At 36.5% G+C, this 4529-nt stretch overlaps 1 long non-coding RNA gene across 1 annotated transcript; it reads right to left on the bottom strand.

Annotated features, from left to right (window-relative positions):
• Positions 1-329: 329 nt before the first annotated feature.
• On the bottom strand, positions 330-4219 carry LOC140433503 (uncharacterized). The gene is made up of 3 exons (XR_011949992.1): positions 4140-4219; positions 3896-4080; positions 330-505 (listed from the first exon to the last, which is right to left on the bottom strand). It is a non-coding gene; the product is annotated as an uncharacterized lncRNA (long non-coding RNA).
• Positions 4220-4529: the final 310 nt, after the last annotated feature.

A 4529-nucleotide genomic window follows, 5' to 3' on the forward strand; every position in this document is an offset into this window, starting at 1 on the left:
ACAAAAAACTGTCGCTAGAGAACTACTAACACATTTTCTTAGTCATTTTGCTATTACTAGTAAAATTTACGTTTAAATACTTTAAGTAACATCTAAAGAATATATAATTTTTATCTTCGTAGATGTCATTGCTCCAGTAATACTATGAATGAAAAATAATAGGCCAGTAAAGAAAACAAAAAGCTGACAAAAATATGTGATGGTATGTTTTTTAAAATTATCTAACAAAAAGTTGTCGCCTATCTGTTTACATATTATGTTAATATTATAGAAAAGATTCGTTCTACATCCACCGTACAATTAATCGGAGCGTGTTTAAAATTAGAACCCAACATGTTGAATATCTTTGGTGGTGTAATAATTCTTAGGAATGAACTTAAAAACTAAAAGCAATTATTTTAAAATCAACTACAATACTGAAACATAAATAAATTGTACTCATTAGTAAAAGAAATTATTCTGTAAGTCCCTCCTTTTTGAACCTAGCAAGTTCTCTTAGAAGCTCCTACAAAAAAAAATGTATATATCAGTGAAGAGATATGAATAAAATCATTGCTAATAAATATAAAGTGTCAAAAGTAATTCTTCCTTGGCAATAGACACTATTTTTAAATGAAAAATATACACACAACCAAAATTATATGAAATCATCTGGTATTTCTTATTATTTCAAGCGAATTTTAAAAAACCAACATACGAAGTGAAACAATATTTATTTTAAAGCAATTTAATCACTAATACATAATAATTAAAGAAAATGGTAAACTCTTGAAATAATAAACTAAAACCACTTGTTTTCAGGTTAATAACATACAAACTTTCAATGTGAAAGGACTAATGTTTAAATTGTTTTTATTTATTTGTGTTTTTTTAGTAGTCATGTAACCACCCCTAACCCTTATGCAAGCTTCAATTTGCGTGGGCATGCTACTAAACAAATTGTCAATATTTTGTCGTGGCAGGTTGTTCCATTCTTCAAGAGCAGTTTGTACTAGCAGTGCAGTGTTTGGTGGATTCGCCCGGTGAGCTCTAATTATTCTTTTAAGCGTATCCCACAATTGCTCTATAGGGTTAAGGTCGGGTGAGCAAGCAGATTCAAGGAAGTCTATAAAACACTCTGCTGGTATTTGCAGGCGCATTATCATGCATGAAACTTAAATTTTTTCCATTTCACCTCTCCAGACCCTAACTACAGTTTCTAGAACCAAATCAAAATACCTACGAGCCGTCAAAGTTGGTTGGATGAAAAGTAAAGAAGTTTTTTTACTAATGATAATGACTCCTCAGAATATGACACTTTCTCCTTTATGTCTGTCAACAGATCTGGTAATTTTCGTTTTTGCTTGTCTACTTCGCTCTCTAAGTACACGCATTCGTCGATCATCTGATTTTTCACAAATCCTAGATTCGACTGAAAATAGCACATTTGGCCTATTTCTAATGTTCCAGTTTTGGCGATATAGGCGATCCAAGAATTAGCCGATGAACTGCTCCATAGCCTAAATGCAGCAAGACAACAAAAATGGAGGGAAACTGTAGAAAGTCTTAATTTTCAAACATCAAGTAGGCAAGCATGGACGCTACTAAGAAAATTGGGAAGCGGAACTCCTATAACAAGGAACAAAACAACAATTAACCCAAACTCTATTGCCTCACATCTGTTATCGACGTCTAGGGCCCCAAAAGACAAGCCACACACAATCAACGTAAAATGAGAGCTTAAAAAAAAATTCCAATCTACAGAAACCGAATACTCCCGCCCTTTCACTTGCGAAGAAGTCACTATAGCTCTCAAGGATGTAAAGCCAGGAAAAGCCTCAGGTTTTGACAATATTCATCTCGAATTGTTAATTAACAGCGGCAAATATGCGAGAGAATGGATGGCCCACTTTTTCACAGATATGAAGATCGGTACCATACCACAGGAACTCAAACGCTCGAAGGTCATTGCCATATTAAAACCAGGGAAACAAAATGATAACAGCCCTAAGTACTAGAGACCAATAGTTTTGCCATCGGCGACGTTCAAGCTCCTAGAACGACTTATCTACAACAGAATTAGTCAAAAGATACTTAAATCAATAACGGTTGATCAGGAAGGTTTCCGACCAAAAAGAAGCTGCGCAGATCAGGTCCTCATTTACCACATTTATTGAGACAGAGTTCTAGTCTGGAGAGAAGGCATGATATACAAGCTCATCCGTACAATCTCCTGTAAATCCACTGCTCGAATAATCAACAGCATACTAGCCGACCGAACGATTCAAGTAGTCATGAGAACCGACATCAGCACTCCAAGAAAACTGAAGAATGGACTGACTCAGGGATCTGTCCTAGCTCCTCTCCTCTTTATCCTGTACAACGCTGATATTCCAGAAACAAGATCAAGGAAGTTTGATTACGTCGATGACTGGGTCCTTGCAATAAGGTGTAAGTCATTTGAAGAAACAGAAGAAATCCTCACGGCGGACACAGAGTGGGAAAGTATTTCCGTAAATGGAGGCTCCAACCAAACGCTGCCAAAATAGAGGTTTCCAGTTTCCACCTAAATAACAAGCTTGCCGGAAGAACATCGACATCCAATTCGAAAACACCACACCCGCCTACAATAAAACACCAAAGTACCTTGGGGTGAGTCTTGACAGAACCCTATTTTTCAAGGAACATCTGTCAAAAACAGCGGAAAACTTAAATCCAGAAACAACATCATCCAGAAGCTGTGCGGCAAAACATGGGGAGCATCGGCTTCCACCTTGCGATCAGCTGCCTTGACTTTTCAACCGCGGAATACTGCTTTTTAGCCTGGCTTAACAGCCCACTTATACACAAAGTAGATGCCCAATTGAACAATATAATGAGAATGATTGCTGGCGTTATCAAATCCACCCCTACGCAATGGCTCCCAGTAGTGAACCACATTATACCACCCAAACTATGGCGCATACACTCCCTCACTAGTGAGTACAGAAAAACGAGATCCTGCCAATTCATCAAGATATAGATTCTGCCAACGGTAACCGTCTACGCTTCAGACGACCGCCAATAAAAACAGCTGCTGTGGAAAATGAGGTTAACGTAAGGACCACTTGGACTCGAGAATAGATGGAACAACAAAATAGCAGCTTACCCTGCATCACACAAAAACCACCAGGTTTTTACTTACCAGGGAACAAATGGACTATGCTGAACCGAATCAGAACCCAACACGGCAGATGCTGTTACCTGATGCACAAATGGGGTAAACGACCATCCCCACTCTGTGGCTGCGGACAACCACAACCCATCTCTCACATCACAGAACAGTGTCCCACAAGATCCTATCATGGCAGGCCAGACGATTTTCTAAAGGCGACTCCAGAGTCAATAGACTATATAAATAAGTTAGATGTTCGTTTGTAAACATATGTATTATGTTTTATACAAAATATATGTAAATTTAAATGTAAATGTGTCAAGTGCCATACGATAAATACATTTAAAAAATAGCTTACAGAAAATACACGGATCTGCACCGACGGAAAATTAGCCCGACGAGGAAGCTGAATCATTTTCAAAGATCTAACAACAGCAAGAAAATAAGAGAAAGCACACTTCGTCATAGTCACAGGACATTTTAATGCAAAAATCCGAACAAAAGAAGAGAGAAACTTATAATATATGGGTCGCTTTGAGCTGGACAACAGGAACGAAAGGAATGAGACGTTGTACAACTATTTAAACAATGGAAATTTATTTTGCCTCAATACTTTCTTTAAAATACCTAAACAACCTAATAAAAATTCTCTATTTTCGACTACGAAATCTAATGTCTATTTCGTTTCTGATCTAAATAAGTCACGCAATATTCTCTCTGTGTTGTATACATTATCACAGCAAATAATCTGTTACTACTCACCTTTGGTAACGTGGTCCTTATGGGCGTCCTCGAAAACTTTTTTACTACCCTGCTCAGTTGATTGTAAAGATCCAGAAGAGAAATTAACGATAAGCCTTCCGTTATTTTCACTGCCATCTCTAAAGTTTTTTCTAATTCCGAATGGGAAATTTCTATCGATTTGCTATTAGATGTACTGCCACCTACTACAAATTAAATCATAGCTAAGCATTTTTTTCTATACTATTAAACAAAAATCATTTACCTGATTCATTCAATGCTTCATCGACATCATCAAAATCTAATGGGTTGTCTAATAGTTCGGAAGGGCTTCAGATATCACTCGTCTTCTTTTTGGGGATCTGCAAATACATATCAAAATAAAATTTGTTGCAATTACACCTACTTTGGTAAAATAGACTGGGAAACTAGTTTAAATTAAGAAACTACGATACAAGAAATACAGTATAAAGTGGATACGTTGCTAATATAATTTGTGACTTGGAATCTACGTAATAAAATTAAATCCACATTTAACAGCAATCATAAAAACCAAGTTTTAATTGAGTTCAGTACGGACATTCAAAACATTTACAAATATATATCTTAAATGTGATTGAGTCGTGCGAATACAATAATTTAGATATATAAGTGA

The sequence above is a fragment of the Diabrotica undecimpunctata genome, chromosome 2, assembly GCF_040954645.1.
Source record: "Diabrotica undecimpunctata isolate CICGRU chromosome 2, icDiaUnde3, whole genome shotgun sequence".
In the NCBI taxonomy this organism is placed as follows: Eukaryota; Metazoa; Arthropoda; class Insecta; order Coleoptera; family Chrysomelidae; genus Diabrotica; species Diabrotica undecimpunctata.